This window comes from Felis catus, chromosome B1, assembly GCF_018350175.1.
Source record: "Felis catus isolate Fca126 chromosome B1, F.catus_Fca126_mat1.0, whole genome shotgun sequence".
In the NCBI taxonomy this organism is placed as follows: domain Eukaryota; kingdom Metazoa; phylum Chordata; class Mammalia; order Carnivora; family Felidae; genus Felis; species Felis catus.
Window position 1 is genome coordinate 140,837,110 of NC_058371.1, and position 25,686 is coordinate 140,862,795.

At 38.9% G+C, this 25,686-nt stretch overlaps 1 long non-coding RNA gene across 1 annotated transcript; it reads right to left on the reverse strand.

Moving 5' to 3' along the window:
- Nucleotides 1–9,721: 9,721 nt before the first annotated feature.
- LOC123385028 lies at nucleotides 9,722–25,663 on the reverse strand. Its single transcript, XR_006596993.1, has 3 exons — nucleotides 25,439–25,663; nucleotides 23,207–23,261; nucleotides 9,722–11,858 (listed from the first exon to the last, which is right to left on the reverse strand). It is a non-coding gene; the product is annotated as an uncharacterized LOC123385028 (long non-coding RNA).
- Between the last annotated feature and the right edge of the window lie 23 nt (nucleotides 25,664–25,686).

Sequence of the window (25,686 nt, forward strand, 5' to 3'; positions counted from 1 at the left end):
TTGCAAATGGCAAGATTTCATTCTTTTTGATTGCCGAGTAATACTCCATTGTATATATATACCACATCTTCTTTATCCATTCATCCATAGATGGCCATTTGGGCTCTTTCCATACTTTGGCTATTGTTGATAGTGCTGCTATAAACATTGGGGTGTATGTGTCCCTTTGAAACAGCACACCTGTATCCCGTGGATAAATGCCTAGTAATGCAATTGCTGGGTCATAGGTAGTTCTATTTTTAGTTTTTTGAGGAACCTACATACTGTTTTCCAGAGTGGCTGCACCAGCTCGCATTCCCATTAGATAGGTCCATTTAAAGAACGTTAAAAAGGAAATGTTGATAAGGTGATCAAAACCATTTCCATTCAGATCACAATTCAACTAATTACCTTTTCCTTTTAAGACAGAAAAAAATCAGTAAGAGAGAGACTAACCTAGTTGTCCATATTTGAACATATATAAAATTGAATACTCACAGTCTTTCTCTTATTCATGAATTTTAAATTAATATCTATCCCAGTGAAACAATTTCCATTTGCATAGTTAAACAAATGAAATTTTTATTAAATATGAAAACAGTTCAGAGTTAGAATTAGGTTAACATTTGAACTAATATTTAATACTTAATAATCACTATTGTTGTAAGTTACAAATGAGTGGCAATGAAAATAGGCACAGAGAACATTTGCTAGGAAGTAGCGGTTTTTTTGAGAATTTAAGAAGTTGCTGCCTTTACAATAAAGGCCAAGGTGATCTAAAACACTATTCCCCTCTACCACTGTGTGCACCTTCCTACAGCATAAAGGGACAAAGTCTTTCCAATGTGTCCTTCTCAAATAGCTGCAACAGATAATCTGCAGAGACATATGGGAAGAGAGCCTCACACCCAATGTTCCAACAATGCAATATGACTAGGAAGAGAAACAGCTTTAAGAGGAATAATGCAGCAGGAAATACACTAGATCTAAAATTTGAGCAGTTGCACATAATTTAAGGCATGATAGGTCATGCCTTAAAAAAAAGGCTGGGACACCTGGGTGGCTCAGTCAGTTAAGTGTCTGATTCTTGATCTCAGCTTAAGTCATGATCTCACAGCTCATGAGGTCAAGCCCTGTGTCAGGCTCCGCACTGACAGCATGGAGCCTATTTGGGATTCTGTCTCTCCCTCTCTCTGCCCCTCCTCCCACACCTTCCTCTCTCTCTCTCTCTCCCTCTCCCTCTCCCTCTCCCTCTCTCTCAAAATAAATAAATGAACTTTTTTAAAAAGGCCAAATAGGAGTGGATTATGAGGATTGTTATTTAATACAGAATTTATAAAAGAAAATGGTATAGAGCCAAGTGAGGAAAGAGGAAATTACCAACAAGATAGACCTAATCTTGTCACTATTCTCTTCTTGTTTTAAAATATTTCACTTATATTTTAGTAATGAATATTACTAGGACTGTATACTTAGGACTGTATACTAGGACTGTAACAGAATCCACTTTTTTTTTGAAGTTTGCTGTTTTAGTGATTATGTACAGAATTCCTCTGCTACATGCTGCTGTAATAAAAACACCCAGCAATATACTGACTAAAAAAAATAATAATAAGTTTGTGTTTTTTATCAAATAGTTCCAATGTAAGCAATCTAATTTGGTGGGGCAATTCTATTCCATTCCATCATCTGAGATTCTAGATTCCTTTCATCCTGTTGTTCACCACCCCCAAGGGCATCTTTGTCACCTGCATGGTTAAAGCTGGATGACCAGGGATTCTAGTTATAGGAAAAGAGAAAGCATGAAAGAGGCACACTCACTACCTTCAGGACAAGAAGGTATTCTCTTCACATTGTATTAGTGAGAACCTAATCACACCTAGATGCAAGGGAATATGGGTAATATGGTCTAGCCTCATTTATTTAAAAACACTCTACTGGTGAGTCTCTCTAATATAGCAGCTTATCCTTTTACTGCAATTAACAGGCACATAGAAGAAGAGAGCAAATTTTGTTGGACAACTGGCAATCTCCTCCATATTTTGAAAAAAAATGATATGAAAAAAGATAATTTTATATTAGTACCTTAAGAATCTATATATTAAAAATTATTTCTGTTCCAAGTTGAGTCATAAGCCATAAGCAAAAATTATAATGTAGTTTTTCAACTACTAACACATAAGAAAATTGAGGCCCAGAGAAGTGAAGTTACCTGGTCAAGCAGCTGGTAAGAGAATCAAGACTGGAATCCATGTATACATATTCCCAGCCCAATGTTCTCCAAAGCCTGGCAGGAATTACCTAAAATATGCACTTGCCTAAGCCTTTTGGACACCCTAGGCAGTCAATCAAGAAGTTTGGGCTCCAAAGTAGATTTTTCCCCTCCTAAATTAAGTGGATTGGATTTGTAGTCAATTCAGAAGTCCCAAATAACTGGTAATACTCTATTTTTTTATTTCATTTTTTTAAGTAAGCTTCACACCTAATGCGGAGCCTAACACACGCGGTTTGAACGCACAACCCTGAGCTAAGACCAAGAGTCAGACACTTAACCAACTGAGCCACCCAGGCATCCCCTTTTTATATTTTAATATAAAGAAATTATTTACATCTAAGTGCAACTGAAAAGGATTTTAAATACCCTTCCCTAGGACAGACAGAATAATTCTGATGTAATGGTCAATTTTCCCCACCCAATATTTCCTTTTCACTGTTGACTCTTTCTCCATTCAAAAACAGGACATTCCATTCATTGCCTCCAAAGAAGAATTTAACTGCAGAAAGCAAAGAAAAGAAAACATTATCTTTTTCTTTTTGCTTCAAGGATCTAGGCCTGGCTTTCTCAACAGGGGTACTATTGACATTTGGGGCATTAATTCTTTGTTATACAGGGCTATCCTGTGTGTTACCAGATATTTAGCAACATCCTTAGCCTCTATCTACTGGATACCATTAGCATCTTTCCTACTCCCCACTTGTGACAACTAAAAATGTCTCCAAACATCGTTAATGACCTAAGGAGAGCAAAATTGCCTCCGGTTAAAAATCACTGATTTAGGCTGTTAGAGGAACAGAAAAGAATCAAGACATAGACAAAACATAAGCAAGAATTTGTTCCACCCCTACTCCCAACGCCCATTACCACCTTCAAAACAAGGCTAGAAAAATATTCCCCAGTCTGAGTGATAGGGATAGAGCCTAAGAGGAAACAATAAGAATATGCATCAGTAACGAACCCTGAGCCATTCCTTTGGCCAAGTCCTGGTGATGTGGCAACACCGAAGCAGAAGTTCAAAGGTAGAAGAGACGTGTGATCTATTGTCCTAGTAAAGTCATGGAAGGTGTCACTATCCCAGAAAAGAAATAGTTACAAAATGTATCTATGTAAACCACAGCATCGCATGGGAGCAGCAGGAAATTTCTGGTCATTCAAGAGTAGCCTGGAAATAGTGACGAAAACGGCAGACCAGAAGGGGCCACACAGACAGGAGCAAAGGTCACCTCTGCAGCAACAAGAGAGAGACTGACAATGGACCAGACTGATCAGGCAACAGTTCAGGGACACCAGAATGGCAGAGTGGCTTGGTAATTTTAAGGATCTTATGGTCCCCACCTCAATATCACATCTTGCCGATTCTTAAGACAAATCCAGGGAAAGAAGGATTCCCCAGAATTTTGAGGTTCATTTTCTACTACTCCAATTAAAAAGGGACTGTACATTAATTTCCTAAGATGCCATAACAAATTATCACACTCGGTAGCTTAAAACACGAGAAATTCATTTTCTCACCGTTCTGGAGGCTAACGATCTGATACTAATATGTCAGCAGGGCCACAGTCTCTAGGAAAGAATCTTTCCTCGTGTCTTCTATCTTCTGATGGTTGCCAGCAATCTACTTTACTTGTAGATGCATCTCTCTAATCTTTGCCTTCACCTTCACATTTCTCCTGTTTGTGTCCACATTACCCTCTTCTTATTAGGGCCCACTTTAATCCAGTATGACCTCATCTTAAATTGAGTATATCTACAAAGACCTTATTTTCAAATACACCCACAGATACAAGATGGGCATGAATGGGGAGGGGGATACTGTTAACCCAGTTACAGGTTATAATAGAAGTTAAGTAAAATTTAGAAAAATAAAATTATAGGGGTGCCTGGGTGGCTCAGTCGGTTAAGTGTCCAACTTTGACTCAGGTCAGGATCTCACAGTTCATGAGTTTGGGCCCCGCATCAGGCTGTCTGCTGTCAGCACAGAACCCACTTAAGATCCTCTGTCTTCCTCTTTCTCTGTCCCTCCCATGCGTGTGCTCTCTCATTCTTCCTCTCTCCCTCAAAAATAAATAAAATTGTTTAGAAAAAAAAGAAAAAGAAAATTTTATCTTTGGCAGCCTGAGTTTGTAGCTTATGGTTTGTACCCATCATAGGCAATAAAAAACTAAGAATTTCTCTACTATGGTTCTAAGAAGATTTAGATCCATCCTTCAGCATAAGACAGCTGTATCATAACATGTGCTAAACCATCCACTTTAAAGGAAATCACTGTCAAATATAATTGGTACTTAAAACCTTTTTTTGGAAAATTAGCTAATGAGTTAAAAAGAAGAAATTATGAATAACTTTCACCTCTCTTACTAGTAGAAACTGTTCTGCCTCAATGTGCTTTCCTTCCCTTGTAAAATTGATCAGGTATATCATGGTACTAACACTAAGAGAGAGCATTCATGTTTAACATGTGATGTTGAGCAAGGCAAAAAGAAAAAAAAAAACACAACAAGAGCAAGAGGCAGAAAACGGTTTTAACAAAAACTACACACTCATATAAGTCATAGGTAAACTCCAAAATATGCTCCCATTTTTTTAATGTTCATTCATTTTTGAGAGAGAGAGAGAGAGTGAGAGAGAGAATGAACAGGGGAGGGGCGGAGAGAGAGGGAAGCAGAGGATCTGAAGCGGACTCTGGGAGGACAGGAGAGAACCCAATGCGGGGCTTGAACTCACGAACTGTGAGATCATGACCTGAGCTGAAGTCAGACACAAAACCGACTGAGCCACCCAGGTGCCCCCCAAATATGCTTACATTTAAAGAAACTCATGTATCTTTCTATTTTTATCCATACCATTAAAATAACCATTCAAAATAAGAGAACATCAGCAATGTACCAAGCTGAATTTGATGTGGGAAATTTTGACGGAAAGAGCACAGGGTTTTCTATAGTGTTCAACGTGTTTTTTTATTTCGTTTTTGTTTTTGTCTATTTGTCTATTTGCACAGGTGAGGAGGATCGTAAAAAAAGATAAGATGAAAGTGAGGAAAACCAAATTGCCATTTCCCAACCAACAGGCAGACTTGGTAGTGCTGACCAGATTCACTGACTGAGCCACCCTAGCGAGGAGCATGGTGAGCTGCTGTCCCCACTCCACCCTGGCCAGCACAGGACACTGCATCCACCATCAAAACATATACATTTGCCATCTGTATGTACCTGAACACAGATTATACAGACGGGATGTGACTGGTCAACATTTTTTTAGTATGTACCGTTCACTAGGTCCTGTTCTGAACAGGTAAAATGGTAAAAATGGGCATCAAGAATAGCAGTGATGCGGGAAAGAATCAACCAAAGGAGAGGAGTTACAAAAAGAGAGTTGGGGGCACTGTTCCTTGGCAGGGACCCCCAGTCCCATCATTGTTAGCTTAACAAGTTGAGGGTGAGAAGACTTAGTGGGGTTAACATTTCAGTTGAAAATGAGCTCCACAGACCTTTTTAGGACTTTCTTCTCTTACTTCATCCCTTATCGTGTATTGTAGTATTCTAATCACACAATCTTTTCACTAAAGGTAAAGGAAATATAAAGAAATCTAATTGTAATATCCAGGTGGCTCAGTCGGTGAAGCCTCTGACTCTTGATTTTGGTTTGGGTCATGGTCTCACGGTTCGTGAGTTTGAGCCCCGCATTGGGCTCTGCACTGACAGGGCAGAGTCTGCTTGGGTTTATCTCTCTCACTCTCTCTGCCCCTCCCCCACTCATTCTCATTCCCTCTCTCTCTCTCTCTCTCTCAGTAAATAAATAAACTTTAAAAAAAATTAACCAAAAAGAAATCTGAGGCTTGTTATCATGTCATTTGCTAAACCCTAGGTAGGATTCTGATAATATTTAAGAAAAATGAATCCTGGGAAGCAGGGTTACATAAAATTTCTCAATCACATTCACCACTTATTTTGTGGTAATCCATCAATCTGGAGGATTGTTGAAAAATGTGGCAAGCTGAATCAGTTTTTAATACATCCAAACATAGCATCTAGATCAATTACCACAGTCTGGTTGTTTGATCACCCATGTGTCCTTAGTACCTGAAGCATTTACTAAGTACTAACCTAAGATTACCTCCTACTCATAAGGAAAAACATAATCACATGATTTATTAATTTATTTGCCTATCCAGCAAGCCAGCCAGCCAGCCAACAGTACTCATTAACCACCTATTATAGGCCAGACATTATGGTAAACAATTAGGAATATCAAGAAGAAAATGAATGATCTCTGTCCTCAAGTAATTCATAATATTGTACAGTAGTCTCAAATTATTTTTATTGTACACCACCGACAGGAAAAAATTTTGAGCACATACACCCAATGCCAAAAATATATGTCTCCTTATTGAAAAATTATAAATAATACTGTATTAATAAAGTGTGTATAGATTGCATATAACAACACTACTATATTCCCATACTACATGTCTATATAGAGATAAATCACATCAGAAAAAAGTGCACACAAAAATTGAAGTTAAAAGGAATAAAATGAAAAATAAATAGTTCTAAACAGAGTAAGGGAAAGAGTTGAAAGGAAAGAACCAGACCCTTAAATCAGTAACATCAGGGACAGTAGTCAAGAAGACAGGTCACTGCTCTTTTGCAAGGATACTCCTAATGTGTGCTCTACTAAGCACATCAGTGGCCTCTCTGTGGTCCCATCTACTGCTACGCCAGACTTCCCTGTTCCAGCATTTGGACTGCAGCATACAACATTTCCAGGTGTAAGGGAGTAATGTCAACTAGCCCTACATAAATGATTTAGAACACAAACTTTAGGGATAGAGAAAAATAGTTTTGCGTTGGAAAATCCAAGACCATCTTAGTTTTAATTTTCTGTAGAAATTTAAGAGAGACTTCAAGATATTGACTGAAGCTTAAGTAGAAAATAACATATTACCCACAAGTTCTTTTTTGCAGTCATTAATAACATAACAATGAAAAGCCAAATTCTGCCACATTATTGGCAACCATCCTTGTATCACTAAAAAGAATGATCTTATCATTGACAGATGCTAAGACTCAGTGGTTTGAATCACACCATGTGTTACAAATTAAAAGGGCTAAAATCACAGTAATGCTAATCTGGAAAAGAATAGGAGAAAAACAATTGTTAGGAGCTGCAGGACCAACATTTAAAAGGAACCCACATATAGCAACCCACAAAGCTGTGCATAAACTTTGGTAACACATTAGTCCAGATAGTACACTGACCACTCCGCATAAAGTTTGCCATGAAAGAAGAGGACCATACTCTGTTTCTATCCCCATTAGAAAGACAGGTAATTTTGCACATAGGAAAAACTGTAAGAATATATACTGAGCTGTTAATATTACTTGTATATGAGAAGGGGTTACCATTATAGCAAAAAGGTTTGATCAGTTGACTCCAAAGGACCCCTTAAATTTGCCCAAGCCCCCTTTTAATGGAATTCTGCCTCTTTCATATATATTGTATTCCAGCATTGCCCTCTACCCACTACATGCTGCATTACACAGCCTGCTCAAAGAGATGTTTTTTTTTTCCACCTGTGATAGAATAACACACATACTAAAAAAAATATCATTTAACGAGCTTTAATCATTACAAAAACCTCCTATATCCTTCCCCTAGACTACAGCTAGAAGACGGGCAAGCAAAACTGCTTGGTGGAAGATGGCATATGTGTACTGATCATCTTTGGAAAATGAGAACTACCAAATGGCCCTCCCTGGGAGGAGATCCCCACAGAGCAGCATCTCTCTGTTCTGGGCTGAATGACTCCTCTAGGCCTGAACAGCCCTGGGTTCTAGTCTTGCATTGCCCTCTAAATACTGCAGCACTCAGGACAAATCTTTAAATTCTCTGTTTGGGAGGGGCGCCTGGGTGGCTCAGTTGGTTGAGCATCTGATTTTGACTCAGGTCATGATCTTGCAGCCGCATGTCGGGCTCTGTGCTGACAGCTCGGGGCCTGGAGCCTGCTTTGGATTCTGTGTTTCCCTCTCTCTCTGCCCCTAACCCACTTGCATTGTCTCTGTCTCTCTCAAAAATAAATAAATATTAAAAAAAAAAATTTAAACTCTCTGCTTGGGAGAATATTCCAAGAATATCCCAAAAATATTCTTTTTTGCTATACTACATGACATCACATAAAGTAATTTGTGGGTAGCTCCTTGAGTTTTATTTCAGCGAACATTTAGTAAGTGCTATTAAGTGCTAGATACTGTGCCAAGACCTGGACATGAATGAGATATGGCCCTACCCTCAGAGTTCCACACAATAGTATCTCAAGTTAGTATATGGAAACAAAAGCAAAAGATACACATTTTCATTCAAATGTTCATTTTTTCATGTTAATAGACAAAGACGACATGGGGCCTAATCCTCAAGGAACTTAATTATTATTTGGTCTATACTGATTTACAGGAACAGAAGTGGGAGGTGAGATTTTTAAAAACCCTTTAGTGAGTCAACAAACATTTATTTATTAAACATCTCCTATGTCCTAGTCACTAGGCTCCATGCCAGGGATACAAAGAATATGAAAACTACTTCTAAGGAGCTGATGGGAAACAAACGAATTAGAGAATGAGGCAGTAAGTGCTTTGCTCCGTAACTGGTCAACCACATTTTCCTGGAGGATTTGAGGAATTTATCCCTGAGGACAGACACCAGAACAATCTTGAAAGATCATTTTTGGCTAGATAAAGAATAGAAAAGAAAGGGTATGGACAGGAATACCACCAGACAGATGGGGAAAAGAAAGAAAAAAGGTCAGTAGGAGGTCCTGACTATACTAGGCTTAGCCCAGAAGAAACATGCTGGCATTTACAGTCCCCTGAAGCTAGGATTGGCAACTTTACTGAAATGCACTGAATTCTTGGGGATTCTCAGATCTTCTTTAGTGAATAAAGGCCATGGAGATAAGCAAACCATAAGAGACTATTAAAGATAGAGAACAAACTGAGGGTTGATGAAGGGAATGAAAGCGGGGGATGGGCTAGATGGTGATAGGTATTAAGAAGGGCACTTGTTGGGATGAGCCCTGGGTATTATATGTAAGTGATGAATCACTGAATTCTACTCCCGAAGCCAATATTGCACCGTATTTTAACTAGAATTTAAATAAAATTTTGAAAATAGAAAATAAAACCATCACGCCCAGATAGATAGATAGATAGATAGATAGATAGACAGACAGACAGACAGCAGACAGGCAGAGACCCTGGCAATAAACTTTGAGGATAAAGAAGGCAGGAGAGCCCTGAAGATAACCACAAGTGAAAAGGGACAGCAGCTGGAGGCCAGGACCAAATTGGACTTCTAATCTGTGTTCAGGGAACTGCTAGCTCTTGAGAGCACTGTCTTTCAGCAGTTTTCAAACTTAGTGAGGGAAAGAATTGTTGTGATTTCTTATAAATTGCCTAGAGAATCTAGTTCTATAGTTGTGAAGAGAGGTAGGTCTAAGATTTTGCTTTTTTTTTTTTTTAAATGACCATCAGATACAAATGATCAATAGACCACATGCTAAGAAGCACTGCCTTAGAGCTGCACCAAGGGATCTGATGAAAGGGGGAAATATTCCACAGAATTTTCCTCTGAGATATGACACCCTCAATGTTTCAAGAGTGTATCAGAAAATGAGATGCTGTCACTCAATGTGAATACTGAACACTGACTCGCCAGAGCCACATGCAGAGCTAAAAATGTTTTGTGCATTTGCCCAGAAGCATCAAGAGAGTGATGTGAACCTAGAAGCATGTTTTTGTAAATACCACAGGGTAGTAATAAAGAAATTGCTATTTTTCTAGGCATGTTCTTAATCCTGCTTTTCCTCTTCTATCCTGTACCTGCATGTTTTTGAAGGGCTGTACACTAGGGGTCAGGTATGGCCACAAGCTGGAAGGAAAAGCTGAGGTCCAGATGGAAAGAAGACTGATGAATTGTGCCTCCACACAGGAACCTGTCAGCTGTGACCATTTCCCCAAGCGTAGTCACACCACACCAGCAAAAGAGGGGAAAAAGTCAGAAATGAGATAAAGAGGATGGTACAAAATGAAACACAGGGGAGGGGAAGATCGCCTTTCAAAAACATTCTTTGTTTCAGTGTTCCTGAAGAAAATAGGACAAAAATTATATTCTGTTATGCTAAAGATGAAGGTAAAATGGTAAAGCCACTTAAAAAGTATGTGAACTTGACCACTGAGTTTTCTATTTTGAGAAAATTTTTTATATATAACTTCCTAATAGGAAGGCTGATTCTTATTTAGGAACTTAGATTCAAATGTAGACAATGCTGATTTTTTTTTTTAAACCTTGGTACACTGACTTTAAAATCACTTCTTTCTCAGCCCTATCTCATTGTAAGGCTCCAGTGAAGGTCTCAAGGGGTAGCATTGTGCAGGAAAAGAGTGACATCTGCAGGAGTACTGTGTTGCTACATGGTAAAAGCCACAGGCATTCCCAAAAATCAAACAATTCATCAGTGCATAGATTACACACTCAGCACTTTGCCTGGCATACACTAAACTCTCAACAAATGGTTATTGTTGCTCGCGTGACGGTGATAGTATGCACTTTTACACTGCATTTCTTGAAATTAAAAACAAAAACAAAAACAAGCCCAAGGAAGAAAAAGGCCAGAGGTTATTTTAATTACTCAGATCCATCTTCTGTTTTTCACAGGAACCCTTCCAGACAGATAAGAATCTATCTTGTTTTTAAAGACCTTATAGAAAGAAATTCTACAGCCTTCCACAATCTTTAGCAGGGCCAACTTAGTTAAGTAAGTAACTGACTGACTTAGGCAAACTTAGTTAAGTATATAAATTTAGTTTAGAAAGCTCCCCTCGTTCTCCTTTGAGAATAGACACCACCCACTCACTGAGAACATACATTCTTTCACCTGTTCAATAAACCTTTGTTGTGCACCTATGTCCCAGGTACTGTTAACTAACCTAAGTATAACAGTGAACCAGATCCATTTCTGGTCCTTGAAGAGTTTACAGTCTGCTGAGCCTGCAAGACCCCAGGTGTTCCTGCCGCCTTTCCCGTCTCTCACCTCTTTATTCAGCTCCTCATTTCTTCTTCCTTATAAATACTGTATGCCAGGAAATTCCCATAATCTTTCTCACTCCCAGCAAAACTAAACTGCCTGTGCTTTTTGCCCAGGGTTCCAATGTAGGCAGCATCTAGCCAATCTGGTAAACTATTCTATGCCAACTGCTAATGCATCATATCACCAAGGTAACTTGACACATTTGAACAGGGCCTCTCTGAAGACATGATTATCATTCAGACCTTAGTGTCAGACCAATGGAGATGTTATTCAGAGTTTGGCCAAGGCTTATGGCACGGCCCTTCTTCACCACTAAGGTACCTCTTCCATAAAGCAGAGCCAACCTCGGTTTTTTGGTTTTATCCCATTGTTTAAAACTTGTTCCTTACTCGCCTCAGTAGAGTTGAAGAACATATATCCAATCACCTTTTACTGTAGAGTAGCTCCTTCAAATTCCTGGGAAATGTCTCTTCTCATTCTTCTCTCTGACATAAAGAAGTTCCCTCTAGAAATCCAAAACTGCCATTGAAAAATGCAAAATTACGTTAACTGGCATTTTTTATCTGTTATGCATATTTTTCCAAATTTTAAATAGCAAATAGCCAGATGGTAACACTACTACTTCTCTTTCTCAATTTTACAAGTTCAAATTAGACACAAGATGATTAATAAGCTAGTATCCCTGCTTGTCAGGAGGTGATCTCTGCAAGTAGTTCTTGATCTGTGGGCTCTTGGCCATTCTGCAAGTTGGTGTTTCTTTAGAAGTTTGGGCTCTGTCAGCGGTGATCTTGTTTTTGATAGCATTTAATTATTAAAAATAAAAATATATGAGTCCAAATTAAGAAACACAATTCCTTCACTTAGCTGAACTGAATTTTAGTGGACATATATTCATTGCCAAAACATAAGAAATAAGAAGATATGGTTTGTGTCCCAAGAAGTCAACGTTTTCAGTGGGGTAGAAATTGTTTTTCTTTATATTACTATCTGCCTCTGATCTTAAGAAAACCCACTGGCAGTCTGCACCAACTATCCTTGAATATTTCCTTGGATTTGATTGGTTTCCTAACAAGTTTCCTGACTAGGAAATATTCTCAAAACCCACTAAAAACATGAACAAAATGTATAAACAGACCTTGGGAATTTATTTCTCAGGAAATTACAAATGCTGTAGGAGAAAGGCATTGAACATTACTGGTGTCTTTTCATGTTAGGCACTTTGTATATGTTACTTTATTCAATCCTCTTGACTGCCCTGTCATGTCATGTATGTTGTTTAGAATAATCCTCATCAAGGGACGCCTGGGTAGCTCAGTGGGTTGAGAGTCCAACTTCGGCTCAGGTCATGATCTCATGGTTTGTGAGTTCAAGCCCCGTGTCAGGCTCTCTGCTATCAGCACAGAGCCTGCTTTGGATCCTCTGCCTGCCTCTCCCTCGCTCTCTCAGTCTCAAAAGTAAATAAAAATATTTTTTAAAAAACCACTTGTAGAATAATCCTCATCTAGTAGATGAGAAAATAAGGCCAGAAGAGATTCTGTAACTTGTTCAGTTTCAGCCTCATGTCATCTGAGTCTAGAGCACATGCTCCTTCCACAATTCCTGAAGGACCTTCTTCTAAGTGCTGGGTGCGAATTTCAAATGGACATACTTGGTATCAAAATGAGACAATACTACCAAGGCAAACACTTCAGTAGAGCACTAAAATAAAAATTATTTTCTATAAATTATTTTCTAAAGAAATAGAAAAAAAATGAAAGGACTTATGGTTACATCTTGAATGTACATTAGTGGTTAACAAACTACGTTTATCATGTATGGGGGCTTTAAAATATAATTTTCAATGTGCAGCCATTTGGAGATTAAAAACTATAGTGTAGTGTCTATATATCATTTGTGAGAAATCAAACCTAACCATTGCTATAAACAGTTTAGGCTAAAAAACTCCAACTCCTAAAGTAATGAAGATTACCACATTTAAGCCTTATTGATTTCTGCTCTGTAGTATGTTTCAGTGTGTTTAGAATATCATGCTTGTGGCTAATATGATTGGCTGTGCAATTAATAAAAATAGATTTGATCCAGATATTCACTCTAAGGGTTTTGATGCAACATTATTTGTTGCTGAACAAATAATTATAAAGTAGCTTGGTGTTCCATATAAAACTAAACACAAGCATGAAATTGCCATATAACCATGACCCCACAATTGCATTTTGGGACATTTATTCCAAATAAATGAAAAATTATGTTTGCACAAAAACCTGCATACTACTGTTCATAGCAATAACATTTATAATAGCCCAAAACTGGAATAACCCAGATGTCCTTCAACAGGTGGCTGGTTAAACAAACGGTGGTATATTCATATCATGGAACACTATTAAGCAATAAAAAAAAAAAAAGAATGAACTAGTCATACACACATCTTGGATGAATTTCTAGGTAATTATCCTGAATGAAAAAGATCAATTCCAAAAGGTTATACACTGTATGATTCCATTTATGTAACATTCTTGAAATGACAAAATCATACAAATGGAGAACAGGTGAATAGTTGCCAGGGAATAAGAAGGGAATGAGAGTAAGAGTGAAGTAGGGATGGCTATAAGAGTACAACAGGAAGGATCCTGTGCTGATGGAAACACTCCGTATCTGGGCCATATCAGTGTCAACATCATGGTTGTGTTACTGGACTCCAGTGTCACCACTGGAGGAAATTTGGCAAAGGGTACAAGGGATCTCTCTCTATTATTTCTAACAATTACATGGGAGTCTACAATGGCCTCAAAATAAAAGTTTACTAAAAAAAAAAAAAAAAAAAAAAAAAAAAAAAAAAGAACACCTAGAGTACTGGAACTACAAACAGAATAAAGACTCCTTGGGGCACCTGGGTGGCTCAATTGGTTAAGCGTCTGACTCTTGGTTTTGGCTCAGCTCATGATCTCACCGTTTTGTGAGTTCAAGCCCCATGTAGGGCTCTGCGCTGACAGTGCAGAGCCTGCTTGGGATTCTCTCTCTCACTCCCTTTCTCTCTCTACTCCTCTACTGCTTACATTGTCTCTTTCTCAAAATAAATAAATAAACATTAACAATTTTTTTTAAAGAGACTCCTTAAAGGACACTAAAAACATGGGGGGAAAAAGGCAATTCCACTGGAGTGTGGTAAATTCAATTCTATAGTTTGCACAGATGCCAGGGGGACACAGAGGAAAAGTACTAACCTATAACTGGAATAAGGGATATGAAAACTTTCCCAGAAAAAGTGATGTTGCAGGATTAGTGGAAGTTATCCTGGAACAGAAAGGAGAGAAAGGGTGAAAGGCATTCCAAGAAAGGGAAAAGACTGTGCAAAGGAGATTGGAAATAATGTGGTGCATTCAGGAAACTCTGAGTAGTCCAGTATGTCATTTGTGTTGTGGGTAAGGGAGCAGAAACAGACAGGGTTCACTGCAATCCAAAGGCAAGGTCTAAGTCCTGAGGATACATTATTTAAAAGGACATGAAGTATATCCTGAAGGGTACAGCCAGACATTACAGGCTTGTCTCTCTGTTTGTTTACAGCAATAAATAACATTTAGATTTTAAAGGGCATAAGGGTGGAGACTAGATTGAGTTGAAGGTGCGGACCAGAAGTAGCTAGTGAGATATGATCAGGATTTAAACTACAGCAGTGACAAAAGAAGTGAAGAAAGGGGGTGGTCTTGAGAGACTTAATGGAGAGGGACTCCAACAGCACATACTGATTGTTTAAACATGAGAAGGGGGGCGCCTGGGTGGCGCAGTCGGTTAAGCGTCCGACTTCAGCCAGGTCACAATCTCGCGGTCCGTGAGATCGAGCCCCGCGTCAGGCTCTGGGCTGATGGCTCAGAGCCTAGAGCCTGTTTCCGATTCTGTGTCTCCCTCTCTCTCTGCCCCTCCCCCATTCATGCTCTGTCTCTGTCCCAAAAATAAATAAACGTTGAAAAAAAAAATTTTTTTTAAACATGAGAAGGGAAGGTGAGTGAAGAATCTATAGTGCACAGTTGCAAATGAGTGGAACTAGGATGCTACCTCCCAGCCCAGAGCAGACATCCTTATTAGCGATCATACTCTTCACGTCTCAAATCAGCTCTCCCAAGGGAGACACTACTTGTCCATAAGGGTTAGCAAATAAGTTGTACTTATTTTCCACCTCCTACCTTAGATGACTCCTCAATTTCTAACTAGATGGTGATGCTATCCATTAAAATAGGTGAAACAAGAATTGAAGAGAAAATTTTTGGACTTCGTTTGATATGTTCCTGAGTCTGATGGTCACGAGAGACAAGGAGAAATATCTAATAGGAAACTCAATATTTAGGTGTACAGCTCAGGATGGAAATTTGGGAATCACTAGCATATATGTGGAAATTAAACCACAGAATCAAGAATATTACAGTCAAATTACAGTATGTAGAGAAGAAAAACAGATCAAGAGCAGAACCCTTAAGAACATGGGTATTTACAAGATGGACAAAAAAAGTTACCACAAAAGAGACTAAAATAGTATGCTAAGAAAACCAGGAGAGCATGGTTATTGAAACCAAGGAAGAAAAGAAAGGAAAAGTGGTCAGTAAATAAGCATTGCAGATGAGTCAGTAAAATAAGGACGAAAAAGACTCAGAAGATGCTGATGGTGGTCACATCACAGATTCTGGGTTTTCTGCAATCCTTACACAAAAATAGAAAAGCTAAAAAGTAAAAAATACATGAGAAAAATTTTCTAAAACTAAATAGATAAAATAAAATCTCAAAATATGAGCAAATCATTAGACTTGCATACTTTTACTAGTATACGTGAAGGAGAAAGCAGAGGAAAGCCACGGGGCATCTGACAGACCTGAGAACAGGAGAACTTCATAATAGCCAAAAAGTATTCATTGGAAAGGATGCAGAATAAATTGAGAGCCACAGTTGAAACTAGGAGGGATTTTTGTCCAATCCAGGGAATGTAAGAGGTATGGGGTATGACCTAGAAGGGCTCGAGCATTCTAGCCCTTATAAACACTTAAGATGGACTCTCCAAGGCTGGAATTGTGATGCCTCCAGATTTGGTTTTCTTTTTCAACATTATTTTGGCTATTCAGGGTCTTTTCTGGTTCCATACAAATTTTATAACTGTCTGTTCTAGCTCTGTGAACAATGCTGGTGGTATTTGGTAGGGATTGCATTGAATGTGTACATTGCTTTGGGTAGTATAGACTTCAAGGTGTATTACGAAGCTATAAACATCAAGACAGTATGGTGCTGGCACAAAAACAAACAACAGAGATCTATGGAACAGAATAGAGAACCCAGAAATGGACCCACAAATGTATGGCCACTAATCTTCAACAAAGCAGTAAAGAATATCCTGTGGAAAAAACACAGTTTCGTCAGCAAATGGTGTTGGGAAAACTGGACAGTAATGTGCAGAAGAATGAAACTGGACCACTTTCTTACACCACACAAAAACTAAATTCAAAATGGATGAAAGACCCAAATGTAAGACAGGAAACCACCAAATCCTAAGGGAGAAAACATGCAACAACCTCTTTGACCTTGTTTGCAGCAACTTCTTATGAGATATGTCTCCAGAAGCAAGGGAAACAAAAGCAAAAATAAACTATTGGGACTTCATAAAAATAAAAGCTTCTGCACAGCAAAAGAAACAAGAACAAAACTAAAAAGTAACCAATGGAATGGGAGAAGACATTTGCAAATTACCTATCGGATAAAGGGTATTCCAAATCCATAAAGAATTTATCAAACTCAACACTCTTAAAACAAATAATCCAGTGAAGAAATGACCAGGGGACATGAATAGGCACTTTTCCAAAGAAGACATCCAGATGGCTAACAGACACATGAAAAGATGCTCAACATCACTCATCATCAGGGAAATACAAATCAAAACCACAATGAGATACCACCTCACACCTGTCAGAATAGCTAAAATGAACAACTCAGGAAACAACAGATGTTGGCAAGAATGCAGAGAAAGAGGAACCCTCTTGCACTGTTGGTGGGAATGCAAACTGGTGCAGCCACTCTAGAAAACAGTGTTGAGGTTCCTCAAAAAAATAAAAATAGAACTACCCTCTGACCCACCAATTGCACTACTAGGAGTCTATACAAACGAAACAAAAATGCTGATTTCAAGGGGCATATGCACCCCAATGTTTATAGCAATGCTATCAACAATAGTCAAATTATGGGGCACCTGGGTGGCTCAGTCAGCTAAGTGTCTGACTCTTGATTTGATTTTATCTCAGGTCATGATCTCACAGTTCATGAGATCAAGCCCTGCATTAGGCCCAGTGCTGACAATGCAACACCTGCTTAGGATTCTCTCCTTCCTCTCTCTCTGCCCTTCCCCCACCTTGCACACTCTCACTCTCTCTAAAAATAAATTTAAAAACATTTAAAAAAAAAGAAAAGGGATTCATATATTTAAGATACTCAAGGAAAGATGAAGCACTTGGGTGACTCAGTCAGTTAAGCTTCTGACTTCAGCTCAGGTCATGATCTCATGGTTCATGGGTTTGAGCCCTGCATCAGGCTCTGTGCTGACAGCTCAGAGCCCGGATCCTGCTTCAGATTCAGTGTCTCCCTCTCCCTGCCCCTCCCCTTCTCACACTCTGTCTCTCTGTCTCTCTCTCAAAAATAAGTAAACAAAAAATATTTTTAAAAAAAAGATACTCAAGGAAAGAACATGTAAGTAAGTTAAGGACATTATATACACAAAACTAACCTTTATGTAGGAAGGACTCAGACAAACTCTTATTAATACACAGAAACTCTGAGAATATTGTTCCCACAAGTCTTTTCCAATGAATTTCATAAAGAACAAGCAGCAGACAACTAAAATGACTAGAATATTAACATAAGGACTCACTGTATTAACTAAATGTAGAAAGAAATGCAGGTTAAAGAGAGATTGGAATAAACATAGTATATTATATATAACATACATACACATAATATATAATATATACTATATATAACATGTATATTATATATAGTATATAACATATATATTGTATATAATGGCTGTATGATCTGATAGTGTAGATATAGCTACAATTATAAAAGCAAAAAGGAAGGGAAGCAAGAATGGACGTAGGATATGCAAAAAAATAACTTGTCAGTCATCATAATTGGTGGTGGTAATCAGTATTATAACCTGATATTGTGTGTATAATGCAGCATAAAACAAGCAATTATGTGATGTTCTAATTCAATCAGCCTAAGCATCCTTAATAACCAGAGTTTTCAGTGAAAACCCTGTAGTGCTGAACTGTTAATTGGAAATACAGTATGAACTCGTATGGTCTCTAATCTTTAATATAAATATTTCAATGAGTATATCTACCACCCAGATTATTGTCTTGAAATACTACTTCCCATTAAAAAATACCAGGGCTGTATTAGATTCCTAGGGCAGCTGTAACAAATTACCACAAATTCTGTGGTTTAAAACAGCAGAAATTTATTCTCTCATAGTTCTAGAAGCAAGAAGCCGGAAATCAAAGTGTCAGCAGGACTACATTTCCTGTGAAAGCTCTAGGGGAGAATTATTCCTTGTCTCCTCCAAACTTCTGGTGCCTTCAGATTTTCCTTCGCTTCTGACAGTGTAACCCCAATCTCCACCTCTGTCTTCACAGGGACTCTTGTGTACGTCTGTCTCACTCTCTTCTACCTCTTACAGAGAAACATATCATTGGACTTGGGGCCTCAATCCAGAATGACCTCCTCTTGAGTCCTTTAATTTAATTGCATCTGCAAAGACCATTTTTTCAACTAAGGTCACATTCACAGGTTCCAGAAGGATGTATGTTTTGGGTGTCCACCATTCACCCCACTAGAATCTGCCCCCTAAAATTCATGTCTATCCACCATACAAAATACATGCACTCCACAACAACAGTCCCAAGTCTCAACCAATTGCAGCATCAACTCTAAAATCTTATCTAAATATCATCAGTCCACTAATCCCAAATCACATTAAAATTAGGTATGAATGAGACTGTGGGTGTGATCCATCCTGAGACAAAATTCCTCTCCATCTGTAGTTCTTTGAAACTAGAAAACAAATTATCTGCTTCCAAAATACAGTGGTGGGACAGGTAAAAGAAAGGCATTCCCCCTGCAAAAGAGAGCTATTGGAAGGAATAAGGAGGTCACCAGTCCCAAGCAAGTTCCAAATCCAGGAGGACGAATTCCTTTAGATTTCAAGGCCTGAACATAATCCTCTATAGCCCAATGCTCTGCCTCTGAGCCTGTGATGGGGCCTTTCCAGCCTCTGTGCCACTGGGGCTCTGCCGGTGGAGACATTCTTTTTCTCAAAGGGTAACACATGTTTGCAGCCAAGTAACTCTATCAGCCAGTTTTCTGCCTGTAGAATCTTGAAAGACCAACATCCTTCCCTCATTTTGTCTCTCTCTGTCCCCTTCAGTCCAAGCTGTCAGTATTTTTGCTAATGCTACACTTTCAAAAACCTTGTGGTCCACCTACGTATGTCATGGAGGTCTACTCCATTAGACAAGAGAGGGTCTCCACATATCTTTCCTGGATCATTTCATCTCTCTTCCTGGCTCCTGATGAATAAATCTGTAAATCACAAGCCTAATTTTTTAGAGCAAAAGGTTTCCCAGCTACATCCTTCACCCTTTCTCTAGAGCATGCTTTTCCAACAATGAACTTTATAATTTTAGCATCCTTTTTGATCTGGATAGTGTGAGAACTCCCAAATCATCAGGGGCTTGAATCTTTTTACTTAACAGTTCCTTCCTCCAATTCATCTCTTCACTGATTCACATTTTAAGCAACAAGGAGAAACCAGGCTACTCTTCTAACATTTTACATGCCTTCCTCTGGACCTCTGTCTTTACATGATCTTCTGTGCCTGCATGTCTAAAATCTTCCTCTTCTTTGTCTTATAAGGATACCTACCAGTTATTGAATTTAAGGTCCATCCTAAATCTAGGAAGATCTAGAGATCTTAAACTTAATTATATTTGTGAAGACCCTATTTCCATATAGTCACATTCAGAGGTACCAGAATTTAGGACTTGAATACACCTTTTGAAAGCTATTCATTGAGGGCTTTGGGGAGAAGTGATTGATTATAAATTCTAAATCTGGAGCGGTAAATTCACATGATGATCTAGGACCAGAAAGAAAGAGCCATTAAAGACTACTGAGGTCATGTCATCAGAACTTAGGAGCCAATTTGAAGAGGTTCCCACTGACTAAAAATTTAAAAATTTCAGCATGAATGAAGAAATGAACAATGAATTGGAAATGATCAAATATCTTTGAACTCATGAGTTCAAAGTAATTTTTTCAGTTGAATTGGTCCTTGTGAAGATGCCAGGGAACCAGCTTGCTCTCTTGAGACTTAGGTAAATAAAAGAATCAATTATCTTGTTTTCCCTATTTGAACTATACCACTAGGTAACCAAACAGTAGATGAGGAGTATCTCCTTATGAAAATCATTCCAGTTAACATATGGAAACAAAATGACAAAAGTTTATTATCACTATTTTGCAACCACCATGAATTAATGGATCTAGGCACATCACTGGTTGGTAACATCAAGGAAGAACAAAAACCAGACATTATGTGTCTCCACATGAAAGAACACTTTACCACCTATAGTCTTGCCAAAAGGATCAAACAGGAATGTGATCAAACCTCTGGATCCCACTACCAATTTGCAGAAAATATAGAGGACAGAGTAACATATGGAACTGTATCATGATTCTAGCAGAATACAGACTATGAGAAACTTTGAGTTCTTTCACAGATAAGTTGTAAGCAATGAAAGGAATGGAAGAAAATCTATACATTTAAAAAAGGACTTAAAAAGATAGATCAAGTTTAAAAAAAATGGGCAGACAAACTACCATGTCAAGGGATACACACTTGGATTAAAAAAAAATCAAACAACACTAGGGGGTAACTTTTGACTTTTGCAATTAATAGTCAGGGTATTCATTACTTTTAGAGGAAGGTTAAAGACTGTGAGTGGTATGAGGTACATGAAGGGGATACTGGTGTGGCTGGCAAAGTCCATTTTGTTGTGGTTTATTTATTCTTGTATTTTCATTTTAAAATTAAGAGGTGTTTAAAAAAAAAACAGCGTCCATTGAGTTTAGCATTACTGGCAGAAGAAGCTTCAATAGAACCTTAGAACAAAAGTTAGATTGCAGTGAGATAAGAAAGGAAAATTAGAAACAGGAACAATAAACGAAGACTCCTGTGTCTAGAAGTGTGGCTGAGAATGGAAGGAGAGACAGCTATCTATAGGTTTAGAATGACATAGGGCAAAGAGAGAGGTTTTCTCTCTTTGCTTGTTTGCTTTAAAATGAATGAGATTTGAACATGCTTATGCGGCAAAAGGAGAGAAAATATAGAGAGGCAAATGTTGGAGATACATCTGAGAGAAGAGTAATTGACAGAGCAAAATCCATAAAGATACCAAAGGGAATATGATACAAAAAATAGGTAGCAGGTTGACCTTACATAGGAGGCTGAAAGTGGTCATTTCTACTGAGACAATGGAAAGGAAACAAAGAACTTGTGGTGAGCTTAGAGATGGAGTGCTAACAGCAGAAAGGTGAGGAAGTTCCCACTCTCTGTTCTCTATTTTCTCTGTGAAATAGGAAGAAGGTTATCTGCTGATGCAGGTGGCAGGTGGGGAGCATAAAGTATTCAGTGTATGTTGAAAATAGCCAAAGTAGTGTTGGAAGTTCCCTAGAGACTGCAAGCTGAATTTGTAGTGACACCAATCCATGCCATTTTGTCATTTTCTTCAGAAACTCGAGCAAAGGACTAAAGAGGGTATAGTTAAATTGATGAACTCTTTGTTGTTCATATTTCTTCAGACCAGCCTAATGAGGCAGGGAAGTTGGCATCACTGGCGAGGAACTGGTTAAAGTGATGGGGAAGGACAACAAGGGGGGTATTGATAAAATGGGGCTGGGGAGGAAAAAACTCTGATGCTTAAGATGCTGAGCGAATGAGGATATGGGATGAAAAACAGATTTATGAGAAAAGGTAATGAGTTCATTTTTATTATTTCAGGTTTTCTATATCCAGTTATATATGTGAACCCAGATGCCCGAAAGGGATATCTGGCCTGAAACTGCAGATTTGAGAGGCATCGGCTTAAAGATAGTAGCTGAAGCCATGAAAATACACAGAATAAAAATAGAATATTAAAAAAAAACTGAAAAAAGAATCCTGAAAAACACTCTGGCTTAAAGATCAGGTAGAGGGGCACCTGGGTGGCTCAGTCAGTTAAGCGGCCGACTTCGGTTCAGGTCATGATCTCTCAGTCTGTGAGTTCAAGCCCCGCGTCGGGCTCTGTGCTGACAACTCAGAGCCTGGAGTCTGTTTCAGATTCTGTGTCTCCCTCTCTCTGACCCTCCCCTGTTCATGCTCTGTCTCTCCCTGTCTCAAAAATAAATAAAACGTTAAAAAATTTTTTTGAAAAAAAAAAAAAGATCAGGTAGAGAAATAGCAGGTATCAAAGGTCCCTGGCATGGACAAGCCAGAAAGGTCAGGAAAAAAATCCAGGTGAGGGATGTCCCAAAAGTCCAGAAAAGAGAGTTTAAGGTGAAGAAGTGGTCAAAATGTCAATGCTGCTGAGATATGCAAAAGATGTCTTATTCACCTTTGGTTTCTTGGTGTCTAGGAAAATGTGTGGCACACAGTTGGAACTCGTTAAGTGTAAATTTCCTTGTTGTGTCCATATCAATACCTGCAAGTCTCACTCCAACACTGTTACAGTTGTAAAATGCAAAAAGGGTATACAGGAAGGAAGGAAGAAGGAAAGGTAAGGAAAAAATATCTCACTCACCCAAATGCTCCATGCAGGTCCCATGTCTCTCCATCCCAGCTCACTAAAAATCATCCTATAAAACAAGGCATATCCCAAGTTCTCCCAAACTGCATATGCCTGTAAAGTACAGATTGACTCACTGACACAGTAAAAATTCAAAGTTTCCTTGCTCTTGGGCCCATGTGAGAATGTAGAGCTTCCAGATCCTTGAGAACACTCTCGCCACCCCCCCCCCACACACACACACACAAGTGTCTTTAAAATGCAAGATGTGTCTCACAGGTGCTCATGATGGGGCATTGCCATTTTCTCACTATCTCTTACTAGGTGGTTCAGTTCCCCAACCTGTCACTTCAGTGGCACCGAGTTCTCCTGCTACATGATGCTCTTGATCCCTCCAGGTGCTGGAGACCCCACCAGATGTTATTCCTCTACCAGGCCGCTTAATTCTCTGTCAAGCACCATGACTAAACAGCCAGATCCCTCAAAGTGCCAAAATTACATGGCTATCTATGCAGAACTCTGACTTCTCCCTTTTGCGTTATCATGTTAGATGTGCCCCAAAGCAATGTTGCTCCTGCTTCCATGGTCTTACAGACGTCAGCGAAAAAGCTCTCTCAAGTTTCATAACTGGGGTTTTTTAAGTGCTTGATATCAAAGAGTGCTTATTTAAAAATTAAACCAGATGAATGAATTAGAAAAAACTGAAATGGGTTATAAATTATTTAAGCCAGTATAGAAGTCATTTTGCAACAGATTTCATGGGTACATTGTTGACAGTCAAAGCAGCTACCATTCTTAGTTCTTCACTCTAGTGTCCCATTATTACCATAACTCAGATTCTTTCTCAATCTCTGATCATCTCTGAGCATCTTTCTACTTCTGTTTTCAAATACCAGGCTATAGACTTCCTTCCCACATGTCCAGGTCAAATTCCCAAAAACAAACTAATTGGACAAGCTAATTACCATTGCTTTTGTATGGACACTTGTGTCAGGACACCTCATGGATCACTTATCACCTTTGGGTCAGCAGTAACCACAAGTTAGTGTCATGTGATACCAGCAAGAATACATGCAGAAGGAGCTTCCCAGAAGGGGTCAATGGGAGTGACAGGCATTCTCAGACATGAACTTCCTCCGTTAGGAAATAAGCATTCCTGCACATAGTAAGCTTCAATAAAGATAATGTACTGGGCACACAGTTAGCTCTCAAACATTAATTTTAGCTCCATGACTGAAAGAATGCCTTTGCATGACATTAAGTCCATTTAGGATATACTTCAATTTATCTTTCCAGTTTTACCTACTAATATACCTTCACTTGAACTCTAATAATGGCCAACATTTGTTGGGTGCTAACAATATGCCTGGCACTTTTCTGTTACATGGATTCACTCATTTAATCATCACAACATAAAGTACTGCTATTATCCCTATTTTACCAATAAGGAAACTGAGACACAAAGAGGTTAAGTACTTACACAAGGGCACATAGCTAGTAAATGGCTGAACAAGAATTCAAATCCAGGTAGAGCTTCAAAGCTCCAAACTTAATCACTATGCCACACTGTTTCCCAAACATCAGCTAATATTACTAACATCATAATAATAAATAAATGTTAGAAATCACAAGTGATTATTGTATGCCAAATAATAGGCTAAGGATGCTACATATAGGAATGCAAAACTGTTCTGCCCTGTTGCTGTTAAAAAAAATAATAAAATAAAGAAACAAAAAGAAAAAAGAAAGGAAAATCATTTGCATCATAATTCACTGCCAGAAACAAAGAAAGCTGTAACTTTTCCTCTAAGCACTGTATTAGCTGCACCCCAAGTTTGGCTCTGTTCCATTTATCATTCAGTTCAGTAGATTTCCTCATTTCCACTGTAATTTCTTCATCAAACCCATGAAATACTTACAAGTGTTTTGTTCCATTTCAGACATTTGGGAATTTTTAGTTTTCTTGTTTATTTCTACTGTAATTCTATTGTGGTCAGAGAACATACCCTGAATGGTTTCAGTGTTCTGAACGTGCTAGGGGTTTCTTTACGGCTTAGTGTAATGCTCGATTTTGGTAAATGTTCCCTGTGCATCATCTTTCCTCTATTTTCAGCTACTTAAACTTCCAGAGTCCCTTCTAATGCTATGTGTGAGATTCTAGGCATAAAGTAAAGGGAGCAGAGTTAGCTCTTGTTCTTATTTTTCTTCCAATGAACACTTTTCTTTTCCCCTTGAAGAAAACACCACCTGTATTCGCCTGCACAGTTCTGCGCTCTTCTCACCGATGAGTACAGACTCAGCCGCCTACGTCCCGCGAGCCTGAAGGTGGCAGAACGACCGGCTCCGAGCCGCCAGCCCAGGAGCACATCCTTCCTCGCGTCGCACCAACCCAGGCCCATCCAGCCCCGCCCTAAAGAAGGCGAGGGGCGGGGCCCGCCGCGGCGCGCTGACGTCAGGGAAGGCTGCGACGCCGCCCGGTCAGCAGCGGCGCTGAC